At 43.1% G+C, this 13,101-nt stretch overlaps 1 pseudogene; it reads left to right on the top strand.

Annotated features, from left to right (window-relative positions):
- The first annotated feature begins 629 nt into the window (after window positions 1-629).
- On the top strand, window positions 630-8,346 carry LOC141040980 (uncharacterized; annotated as a pseudogene).
- Window positions 8,347-13,101: the final 4,755 nt, after the last annotated feature.

Genomic DNA, 13,101 nt, shown 5'->3' with positions numbered 1-13,101 from the left:
AGAGATGATACTTGGCAAGATAACCAAATATGGCATTGTCATACATGCTAGAATTTTCTTGGAATTTATAGAGAATATTTCCTATGTAAATATTCCAAAAGCTTGAAATATCAGAAAAGGGGTTTTGGTGTTGTTTTGACCCACCAATTTTTTATTATGTTTATGTTGTACTAATTTCGTTTACTCTTTGTCATTGCAGGTGTTGACAGATGGTGGGCGCGTGTCAAGAGCGCTTCGAGCCTCCTTCTTCCTCGGCGCGTGCTGGGAGGGGTGGCTATATTCCACCCCAGCAGCTTCATAGAGTGCTCGTAGATAGCATGGCGACACCAGCGGGCCCTTCTTCTTCGGCTGGGAGAGGTCGGGGGAAGACGAAGAGGGGATCTAGAGGTGGACGTGGTGGCGGGAGAGGTAGGAAGGCTATTGTGCCTTCCTCGTCGCCACCCGAAGCTGATTCTCCAGACCACCGAAGTGCTCCGTCTCAGGTGGAGACGTCAGACTTGGACCCGTCTCAGACTCTGGTCCACGAGCCTCGGGCGGACGAGCCTCGTGTCGCCGAGCCTTCGTCCCAGGAGACTCGGGCCCCAGCGTCTTCGTCCCACGAGACTCCGCTCCCAGAGTCTTCGTCCCAGATGACTCCGGAGACTAGTGGCCATGCTGATGGCGAGGAGACCTGGCCTGACGATAGTTTTAGTGATGGCGAGCTGGTTGAGCAGGGCAAGAAGGTCTACCAGCGTGGTGGTACGAAGATCCTGGCTGTACCGGCGACCCACGATCAGAGGTGGTTGATTCAGCCTAACAGGGAAAAGTAAGTGCATTTACTCTGTTTTAACCTTTGTCCTTCATGTTTCTTCAAATTAATATCTAATGTGTTGGCCTTGTCATACTGTAGGGGTTGGATACACCCCGATGGTGTCCGCAGGCCCAACCAGGTCCTTGGTACTCTAGTCCGGCACCCCTTCCCGGGGTGGGTCACGTTGCCCGGTGAGGGTCAGGCTCCACAGCTAGCAATGAGCTAAGAGCTGTACGTGGCTGCCCCGACCCCGCCAGAGGAGACGGTCGACGGTGTCGTGTGCGAGACAGTGGCCGACATTGTGAGGCGGCAGTTTTGGGTAATCTCTACTTTAAAGAATTAAAAATCAACATTACCTAGTGATTGTACTAATCAGTGTTGTCTTGTTTGATTGCAGACCTTCTACAGGGTTGCTAAGGAACACGAGGCGGAGGCGGCAAGGGTTCTCTAAGCCGAGTGCAAGCGCCTACTTCAGAACTTACGGCACGAGGCTAGGATGCAGGCTGTTCGAGACTACTACACCTCGACTAACATTAGGAGGGCCAAGAAGAAGTGCCACCGCAAGTATCTGGGTAAGGAGAAGTACATGAAGGTAATTACCTATTCTTAAGGCCTTGTACTTAGTTTCCTTGATTTCATTCGTAGGCGTAGCGCTGAAATTTCTCTTTGCCAAACTTACGTGCCCCCGAGATGGTGTGCGGATATGATGGACTGTTGGGAGGCGTTGGTGTATGAGTGGTTCTCTCCCCAATGGCTAGCCGAACACAACAAGGCCAGGGATAAGCGTTCCCAAATGCGAGGTGTGCCACACCATCAAGGGAGCTCCAACCTATTTGAGTACGGGGATCACTGGGTATGTGGTTTCAGCCCTTAACGATTCATGAAATTTCATTCTTCATGCTAACTTCAGCCCTTAACTAATATGTTGTTCCTCTCTTTTAGGCGAAACACAACAAGAAGGAAGTGCCACCGCTGTACGACCTCTATGCCATGGCCCATATGGCCCCGTTCAAGAGGGCCAAGGCATTCTCTGAGGATGACCTCGATCATCCAGAGAGCTTCACCAACATCTCCTCCCACAACAAGCTCGTGAGGTACAGAGACTGGGGGAAGGCGACGAAAGAGGATGACTTCAACCGGAGCCAGAGTCCTTTTGATACAGAGCTCGTGATGCTATCTGGTGATGGGAGGAAACATGGCTCAGTAGCCATTGGGGATGGACTGATACGTTGTCCTAGCAGTCTCCCGGAGATCAAGAAGCGCCACGCGAGGTCTGTTACTGTCATACCGCCTCGACCACGGGCAGTGGACCTCGACATCGAGGCTAGGGCCCAGGAGCTTCTGGCGGAGGCAAACAGGTAGGCCAAGGAGAGGGAGACCGAGCTGGAGCAGAGGACGGCTAGGATGCTGGAGGACGAGAGGAGCCGGAACGACGCATCTCACCGGGCCCTATACGAGCTCCTCGTGGTAAGTTTCTCCTGCTTATTAGCCAAATCATGCATGTAATGTTCGTTTCATTACTAACTAATATGAATGACTCGTGAAATCAAAATGTGCAGTCTATGTGCGAGAAAAATGGTCAGACCCCTCTGCCGATGCCTGAGATTGGTATAGCGGACACGGTGAGTTTCATTTGAACGGTCATTAGTTACTAGTATTCACATTTCAGTTGCATCATGCTAACGAGACATTGCAAATGATCTTTGGTGCAGCATGCCTCCTGACAAGCATCAACCGATCCTTCTCCGTCTCGCACTGGCGCAAGCCCGACCCCGACCGGTCCTTCTCCATCTAACACTGGCGTAAACCCAACCGGCCCTTCACCTCTGTGATGACGGTGACATTTCTCTAGTGTTTTGCCTACCAAATGCATAAAGACCTAGACTTAGCTTTATTTCCTCCAAAATGGTTACCATAATGATCTAGACTTAGCCAATCTTCCTACAAAATGACATAATTAGCTTACTTGGCCCCAAAATGATCTATACTTAACTAAATTAGCTCTAATATGCTTAGTTACCTAGGTTAGGTAAATAAAGACCTATGCTTAGCTTACTTATGTCAAAAATGGCATAATATGCTTAGTTAACTAAAAAATGGCATAATTAGTTAAGTTAGCTCCAAAATGACCCAATTTACCTAGGTTTGCTCCAATATGATCCATTTTACATAGGTTAGCTTCAAAATGAGCAAGTTTACCTAGGTTAGCTCCAATATGATCCATTTTACGTACGTTAGCTCCAATATGGTCCATTTTAGCTAGGTTAGCTCCAAAATGATCCATTTTACCTACGTTATCTAAAAATGGAATAATTACTTATGTTAGCACAAAAATGACCTATACTTACCTTAATTTCCTCCAAATTGACATAATAAGCTTAGTTAGCTAAAAAAATGGCATAATTACCTATGTAAGCTCTAAAATGACACAAATAAGGAATAATAAGAAGAAAAACAAGGAAGAGGAGGAAAAAGAAAGAATAGAAGAAGAAAGAGAAGAAAAAGAAAGAATAAAAGAAGAAGAAGAATGAGAAGGAAAAGGGTAAAAACCTTCTTCTTCTTCTTCTTCTAGTCTTCTTCTTCTTCTTCTAGTCTTCTTCTTCTTCTTCTTCTAATCTTCTTCTTCTTTTTCTTCTTCTTCTAACTTGCTTACTCCCATTTTTGCAGATTTGATTCACTTCATGGAAGCTGGATTGATGGAATGCTAGTTTTAGTTTCTGTTTTGATTTTGTGTTGATAAACAATGTATGTTGAATAACTCCGTGAAACTATGTATGTATGTTGATGAACTCTGTGAAACTATGTATGTATTGGACGTTTTAATACCCTATGTGTTTTGTTGCGTTGATGGACTGCTAGATGATGGATACATGGGCTATGTTTGAGGTTGAAACTATATATATAATTTATGTCTTTTGAAAATGCAAGGATATAATAAAAAACAAAAAAGCAAGGCTATACAGGCTCTTTGCCGTCTGCCAGCGGACGGGAAAGAGCTTTGCCATCAGCTAGTAGACAGCAAAGCTGCCACATGGCAGCTACCTGTGCAACCTAGGGCACTGGCTGGCCTATTTGGTTACTTTGCCGTCTGCTGGCAGATGCCAAAGAGCGTTGCACCTTTGCCATCCGCCAGTGGACGGCATAGCTTGACACGTGGCAGCACCTGGGGGCTGGCCTATTTTTCTACTTTGCCGTCTGCTGGCAGACATCAAATGTGCAATTGTCTTTGCCGTCTGCCAGCGGATGGCAAAGCACGCCGTTAACCCCTTAACGGACCTAACATGGCACTTGTGCCGTCCGGGCTCTTTGCCGTCTGCTGGCGGATGGGAAAGAGCGTTTCATCTTTGCCGTCCGTCAGCAGATGGCAAAGAGCCCTTCACCGTAGCCTATTTAGCCGGACCTGTACGGCAAAGGCCCTTGCCGTCAGCCAGGCATGCCTTTGCCGTCAGCCATGGCAGATGGCAAAGTGCCTGATTCCTGTAGTGGAATACATGCCTACATTACATTGATGAATTGGAGCTAGTTCTGTGTCGCCCTAGGTTATAAATGTTACATGATGAATGCTATCCAACATAATTTCCATCACCAATCCAATGCCTACGAGCTTTTCACATATTGATCTTTGCTAAATTATTATTATTGCTGCTACTATCACAATTGCTACAAAACTATTGCTGCTACTGTTACCGTTACTGCTACTATTATTGTTATCGCTATCAAACTACCATATTACTATGCTACTGATCACTCTACTGCAGATATTTAGTTCTCCAGGTGTGGTTGAATTGACAACTCAATTGCTAGTACTTGAGAATATTCTTTGTCTCCCCTTGTGTCGAATCAATAAATTTGGGTTGAATACTCTACCCTCAAAAACTATTCCGATCCCCTATACTTGTGGGTTATCAAGACCTTTTTCTGGCGCCGTTGCCGGGGAGCATCGCTCTATTTGCTGAGTCACTTGGGATTTATATATGTTGATCACTATGAAGAATCTTAAGGATGATAGAACCAAGATTGTTCCCTCTAGAACGAGGGGAGGTAAGGAACTATTATCTAGCTCTGCACTTGATTCACCTTCTGTTTTGAGTAAGCTTGCAACACCACCACCTGCTATTAATTCTGATATTTCGCAAGTAATTGATGATGCTACTTCTGCTATGAATGATGCTAGTACTTTGCTTAATGAAACTGTGCCACTAGGTGAATTTCTTGATGAACAACTTGCTAAAGCTAAAGAATTTGAGAATGCTGAAACTGATGAAATTACTGAAACTGATAAAATTATTGAAACTAGAAATTATGAGTCACCTATTGGGCCTGGTTATCCTAGATATTAAATTCCCAAGATACCTGCGGGTTATGTTATGGATGGAGAGATAGTTAGGGAATTTCTTGCTTGTAATGATAGAGATGATCTTAAGAAACTACTATGTAAGCTTAAAGATAAATCTTTGAGTGCTAGAATGAAATATGATCCTAAGTTTGCTACTTCACCTATCTTTGTTACCGATAAGAATTCTGAATTCTCTGTCAATCCTGAGTTAATTACTTTGGTTGAATCTGATCCTTTCCATGGTTATGAATCTGAAACCGTTGTGGCACATCTTACTAAGTTAAATGATATAGCCACCCTATTCGCTCATGAGGAATTTTTTTGCTACTATTATATTCTTAAGTTATTTCCTTTCTCGTTAAAGGGTGATGCTAAGTTATGGTTTAGTACTTTTGCTCCTGGTTGTGTGCGTAGTCCCCAGGATATGATATATTACTTCTCTGAAAAATATATTCCTGCCCATAAGAAACAAGCTGCCTTATAGGAAATATTTAACTTTGTGCAAATTGAAGAAGAGAATCTCCCGCAAGCTTGGGGAGGCTTCTCCAGTTACTTAATGCTTTGCCTGATCATCCTCTCAAGAAAAATGAAATACTTGATATTTTTTATAATGGACTAACGGATGCTTCTAGGGACTACCTAGATAGTTGTGCTAGTTGTGTTTTCAGGAACGAACCGTTGAACAGGATGAAGAGCTATTGAATAATATATTGAGGAATGATAATGATTGGACACTTCCTAAACCACTGCCTAAATCAATTCCGAAGAAGAAGGGGTATTCTATTTCTCAGTCCTGAAGATATGCAAGAGGCAAATAAATCTATGAAAGAAAAGGGTATTAAAGCTGGAGATGTTAAGAATCTACCACCTATTGAAGAAATACATGGACTTGACACCCCAACATAGGTAGTAGAGGTAAATTCTCTTATAAGATTTGATGAAGGTGATATCCCTTGTAATAAATCTGCTAGTCAATGCTTGGATGAATTTGACAATTACATTGTTAAGCAAGAAAAATTTAATGCACATGTTATGAAACAGTTGAAACGTAATGCCTACATGATTCATCGCTTGAGTGACATGATGTTTAGAATTGCTAATGCTGTTTAAATTCTAGTAAATCCAAAACTCCTATGAAATTCATGAAACTTGGCATGCTATCACGGAACAGCATCAACATGTTGTTGTAAAAAACTGTCCCATTTGGGGCAGGTTTGGGTATAAGCTTCTCACAACAAGCCCCATGATTCCGGTACGGAACGTGTCACCTTTGTGGACGAAACGATATTCGTTGCCTCTTCTTGCTTTCAAATTTTTTCTAGTGTCAACATAGAACAACAGGAGTGTCGTGTTAAATTTTGGAAATTTTCATGGTTCGTTTGGGCATTTTTATACATTAACTGAGTTTTCTATGCATTTATGTGCATAATTCAATTTTGAACTACATGTATATGCTCCAGTGCATAAAAATGGGTTGAAAAATCTAATGTGTGTCCTTGGTTGCATTCTTAGGTCCCATGCAAGAAATGGGAATGAATGGCAAACACCCCGCCACCGTCGCTCGACCGCAAACATTGAGATACATGGTTTTTAAATTCTAGTAAATCCAAAACTCGTCTGAAAATCATGAAACTTGGAATGCTATCATGGAACGGCATCAACATGCTGTGGTAAAAAAATTCCCATTTGGGGCAGGTTTGGGTATAGGCTTCTCACAAACTAGAGCTTCTCACAACAAGCCTCATGGTTCCGGTAGGGAATGTGCCACCTTCGCGGATGAAACGGTATTTGTTGCCTCTTCTTGCTTTCAAAATTTTGTCTAGTGGCACCATAGAGCAACATGAGTGTCGTGTTAAAACTTGGAATTTTTCTAGGTTCGTTTGGACATTTTTATACATTAACTGAGTTTTCTATGCATTTATGTGCATAATTCAAAATTGAGCTACATGCACATGCTCCAATGCATAAAAATGGGTTGAAAAATCAAATGTGTGTCCTTGGTTGCATGCTTAGGTCCCATGCAACAAATGGGAATGAACTTCAAACACCTCAACATCGTGCCTCAGCCACAAACATTGAGATACTTGGTTTTAAAATTCTAATAAATCCAACACTCGTCTGAATTCATGAAACCTGGCACGCTATCATGGAATGGCACCAACATGATGTGGTATTTTCCGTGTCCAATTTGAGAGAAGGCGCACGAACCAACACCCAACAAAGGCATTTTGAAACAAATAGCTGCCACCTTATCATCTCAAACGTTTGTATAATTTAAATCATGGGAGTTCTATTAGCCATTCACGTGACGCCATGCATCACACCTTTAATGGCTAGGAGGTGCCGTGCGGACAGCTGCTTGAGTAGACGGGAGGCGTGCAAGCGCAGTCCGCTGCACAGGCTGACCGGGAGGCGTGCAAACTGTCCTCCAATGCACAGGCTCATCGGGAAGCGTGTGAGTTGTACGCCGCGCATGCTCACTCGGAAGCGAGCCCTTTGACTTCCATGGCCACCCGCCTCGCTCGCATCCTCTCCATTAATGGCGCCCGAGCCACTGTTTAATACGGGCGGCCTTACTCTTCGCCTCCCATTCCCCTCCCGCAGACCTCCACCAACGCCATGGCGCAGAAGGATCATCTGCCACTAGTCTTCCAGTTTGGTGAAGTTGACTCCGAGCTGGACGAGATAGAAAATAAGGAGGAATAGGGCCTCATGGACATTGGCCCTAAACGAGCTGGTCGCGGTGGTTGCTGCCCCCGCGCCCGTCCCAGCTCCCATCCCCGCGCTTGCGCCAGCGACCATCCCCATAGCATTAACGGGTTGGTCACCAAGCACTATCACAGTGCTGGAAGCCGCCGGCGTCAGCGAGGTCCCCGTGGACCCGTGCGAGCTGGTGTACATGCCAGCGCCAGCGTCCATGCCCGTGCATGCCCCTGCACCCACCGCGGTGCCGGTCCCCGTGCGTTTTCCTGCACCCACCGCACCCGTGCCCGTGCGCGTGCCCCCCTCAGCGTCATGGGACGCTGCCGTCGACCGCTACCTCACAGCGCCGCGAGTTGCCTTCCTCCCGTGCCCCGCTCATCAATCGCGCAACGACATGATGTTTGATTTCCAAATGAAGAACATTCTATGTTGCCTTGAAGACTTCAACAACGATGTCCCGGACCACGACAATGACAACGCCGGCGCGGCACACCACCTCCGCCGTTGCCAGAATTAGTTTTTTTGGGTTTAATACTGTATCTCGATCGTATGAATATAAAGTCACAGTATCATTGAATGAAACCTATGGTTTGAACACACTTGCATTTTTCTCTGTGAATGTACAGACTTATCAAACGATAAAAAAAACAGCAATGGTTTTTAAATTTAAAACACTCATCGCAAACATTTTATATAGAACACTAATACGTCTCCAACGTATCTATAATTTTATTACCATTCTTGGATGTTTTACCTTCATTTTATAGCATTTTTATATCTTTTTTGGGACTAACCTATTGGCATGGTGCCCGGTGCCAGTTGCTGTTATTTTTCTTGTTTTTTACTTCGCAGAATATTAGTACCAAACGAAGTCCAAATGCCACGAAACTTTTTGGAGATTTTTTGGACCAGAAGAAAACTTGGGAGCCAAGGAAGCACCAGTGGGAGGCCCATGGGGCTCACCACCCACCTGGGCATGCAAGAGGCCCCAGGCGCGCCCTGATGGGTGGTGGGCCCATGGAGGTCTCCTCCACCACCTCTCAGCTCTATAAATACTAAGATATTCCCAGAACCCTAGGGGAGCGATCGAAACACAATTCCAGCTGCCGCAAGTTCCAGAACCACGAGATCCAATCTAGAGCCCTATTCCGGCACTCTGCCGGAGGGGAACACGATCACAGAGGGGTTCATCATCCTCATTGGTGCTCCTCCGATGATGCGTGAGTAGTTCACCATAGACCTACGTATCCGTAGGTAGTAGCTAGATGGCTTCTTCTCTCTTTTTGATTCTCAATACAATGTTCTCCTCGATGTTCTTGGAGATCTATATGAAGTAATGACATTTTGCGGTGTGTTTGTTCGGATCCGATGAACTGCGAGTTTATGATCAGACCTATCTATGAATATTTTTTGAGTCTTCTTTGATCTCTTATATATGTAGTCTTGATCACGCCCCATCGTGCAGCCTCCAGAGTCCATCTTGATAAGAATAAGGGCCCACCAGCCCAATCTGAGGAGCATGGGCCGACTAGGTTAGTACCCCCTGATACGTCTCCAACGTATCTATAATTTTTTATTGTTCCATTGTATTATAGTATCAATCTTGGATGTTTTATATGCATTCACAAGCAATTATATATCATTTTTTGGAACTAGCCTATTAATTTAGTGCCTAGTGCCAGTTGCTATTTTTGCCTGTTTTTGGTTTTTTAGAATATCAGTATCAAACGAAGTCCAAATGCCATGAAACTTTTTGGAGATTTTTTGGACATAAGAGACCCTGGAAGCTTCGGGAGAGGACCAAAAGATGGAGCAGTGGCCCACGAGGCACTAGGGCACACCCTGGTGGTTCATGGGGCCCACGTGGCTCTGTTTGACCTAACTCCACCTCTATAAATTCTCTAAAATCAGGAAACCAATAGAGAGCGAGCCAAAATACTTTTTCGACGGCCGCAAGTTCCTATTCTTGAGAGATCCCATCTGGAGGCCTTTTCCGGCACTCTTTCGGAGGGGGAATCAATCATGGAGGGGCTCTACATCAACCTTGCTGCCCTTCCGATGACGTGTGAGTAGTTTACCATAGACCTATGGGTCCGTAGTTAGTAGCCAGATGGCTCTCTCTATCTCTTTTTGATCTTCAATACAATGTTCTCCTCGATGTTCTTGGAGTTCTATTTGATGTAATCACTTTTTACGGTGTGTTTCTTGGGATCTGATGAATTGTGAGTTTATGATCAGATTATCCATGGATATTATTTGAGTTTTCTGTGAACTCTTTTATGCATGCTTATTATAGCTTTGTATTTCTCTCCGATCTATTGATTTGGTTTGGCCAACTAGATTGATTTTTCTTGCAATGGGAGAGGTGCTTTGTAATGGGTTCGATCTTGCGGTGCTCAATCCCAGTGAAAAAAGGGACATGCCACATATTTGTATCATTACCATTAAGGATAAAAGGATGGGGTTTATTCATGCATGAGTTTACTTTGTCTACATCATGTCATCTTGCTTAAAGCGTTACTCCGTTCTTTATGATCTTAATACTCTAGATGCATGCTGGATAGCGGTCGATGTGTGGAGTAATAGTAGTAGATGCAGGCAAGAGTCGGTCTACTTGTCTCGGACGTGATGCCTATATACATGATCATTGCCTTGGATATCGTCATGATTATTTGCTTTTCTATCAATTGCCCAATAGTAAATTTTTTACCCATCGTATGCTATTTTCAAGAGAGAAGACTCTAGTGAAAACTACGGCCGCCAGGTCTACCTTTATCATATATTAAAAATCCTAAAAATACATTGCTGCAATTGTACTTAATTTAATTTATTTTGTATTTTTGTTCAAACTATCTATGAATTACTACACAATTTAATCTTGCAATTAACCGCCGAGGGATTGACAACTCCTTGTTCACGTTTGGTTGCAAGGATTTGTTCTTTTGTGTGCAGGTGCTGCTAACGAGGTGTTGAGTGGTTCTTCTACTGGATTGATAACCTTGGTTCTTAACTGAGGGAAATATTTATCTCTAATGTACTGCATCATCCTCTCCTCTTTGGAAAAATCCCAATGCAGTTCACAAATAGGAGGAAGAATTTCTCGCGCTGTTGCCGGGGAGACATCATCAACATCTATCAAGTACCTACGCATAAACTTTCATCTCCTTACATTTATATTATTTGCTATTTGCCTCTCGTTTTCATCTCCCCCACTTATAAAAAGTTTTTGCAAAAATACAAAAATATTTTCAGTTTGCTTTTTTGTTTGTTTGTTCACTTGCTTGCCCACTTTATCGTTATGGCTAGTTCTTCTCTTGCTCCATGTACCCCTGAAAATGATCAATTTTAAGCAAATGGGAGGAGAGAATTTAAAAGATGCTTGGTATAGGATTTGCGATGCTCATAATAGATCAACTTGTAAGCAATCCACTACCATTCTTCTTCACAATTTTTATGTGGGTATTACTACTTGGTATAGATTTGTGCTTGATACTATTACCGGAGGGAATTTCTTGAGTAGTCACCCTATGTGATAGAGGCGAGGGTGTCCCGATCTTTCGATGAGATGATAACTATCGATTTGGTGGAGACGACTTTGATGATCCGACTACAAACATGCACGACGTTGTGCCTTAGCAATCGCTAAACCAACTCCGAGAGGTTATTGACCACGCCGGAGCACGATCAGCCTGACCACGAAGGTCTATTCCTGCACGCAATCGAAGAACAAGCAAGAATAGTCCTTCATGGTCAGGCTGATCGTGCTCCGGCGTGGTCAATAACCTCTCGGAGTTGGTTTAGCGATTGCTAAGGCGCAACGTCGTGCACGTTTGTAGTCGGATCGTCAAAGTCGTCTCCACCAAATCGATAGTTATCATCTCATCGAAAGATCGGGACACCCTCGCCTCTATCAAGTGGTATCACTATGGATGCTTTCAATGCTATGGGAAATTTGCTGGGATCACCACCTATAACTATTAATGGAACAATTTTAACTTTGGAACATGTTATTTATGCAAAGGTTAGACGCTATTGAAAATAAAATGCCTACCATAGAGCATATTGAATATTTGGATAAAAAGATTCATAACCATGTCACTCAATTTGGATCAAAGGTAGGGATTACTCTTAAGATGCTAAAAGAGAAAGAACCGATAATTAATGAAAGGGTGGAGCAAAGTCTTGCTAGGATTGATAAATTGGAAGAAATCATTAATAATTTGGGTTTCCCTTTTTCTTCGATTAAAACTATTGAAAATACTCCTCCTAGCAAGAATTACAAGTTTATTTATGTTCCTGAAAACAAGGGTGCTACATCTAGCAACAACAGCGAAGTTCTTAAAATGGTTAGTGTTCACCCCAATTTTGTCGATTAGATAAAGCAACCGATATATGAAAATAAGTCTCTTAATTTTGTTCCTAGGAGTGTGATCATTAAAAACATGTATGCTGGAACTCCTAGGAAATATGGGTGTGTGATTGAGGAGTTAGAAACTAGCGATGACAACGCTTGAAACTATGCATTATGCCTAGCTAGGGGCGTAAAACGATAACGCTAGTTGGGAGGCAACCCAATAGCTATCTTAATTTTCTTGTTTATTTTTCTGTTTTCTTGTGTGCACATAATTATGCTACTATTATGGTTGTGTTTATGTGTTTAAATTAGTGTTTGTGCAAAGTAAAGCCTTTGCGATGATTTGGATGATAGTTGCTTTGATTCTGTGCGAAGATAGAAACTTTTGCGTCCAGTAGCAGATGTTGAGATTTGCTGGAGAGTGAAAAAATTCTGAATTTTTTACACATAATTGATATACAAATTTCCCACGTTGTCCTAAATTTTCAGAATTTTTGGAGTTACAAAAGTATGGTCATTGTTCGAATTGCTACACACTGTTCTGTTTTTGACAGATTCTGTTTTTGTTGCGTTGTTCGCTTGTTTTGATAAATCTATGGATTGTGCCATGGTGAAGTTAGAATAAATTAGGTGTAATGTAATAATAAAATATGAATGGGTTTGAAATAGTACCTAAAGTAGTGATTTGCTTTATTATACTAACGGATCTCACGAAGGTTTTGTTAAGTTTTGTGTGCTGAAGTTTTCAAGTTTTGAGTGAGTTCACGATGGATGAAGGAATAAGGAGTGGCACGAGCCTAAGCTTGGGGATGCCCGTGGCACCCCAAGGTAATATTCAAGGACTCCCAAGCAACTAAGCTTGGGGATGCCCTGGAAGGCATCCCCTCTTTCTTCTATCGACCATCCGTAATTTTACTT

This window comes from Aegilops tauschii, chromosome 2, assembly GCF_002575655.3.
Source record: "Aegilops tauschii subsp. strangulata cultivar AL8/78 chromosome 2, Aet v6.0, whole genome shotgun sequence".
Lineage (NCBI taxonomy): Eukaryota > Viridiplantae > Streptophyta > Magnoliopsida > Poales > Poaceae > Aegilops > Aegilops tauschii.
This window is presented reverse-complemented; position numbering and strand designations above follow the sequence as displayed.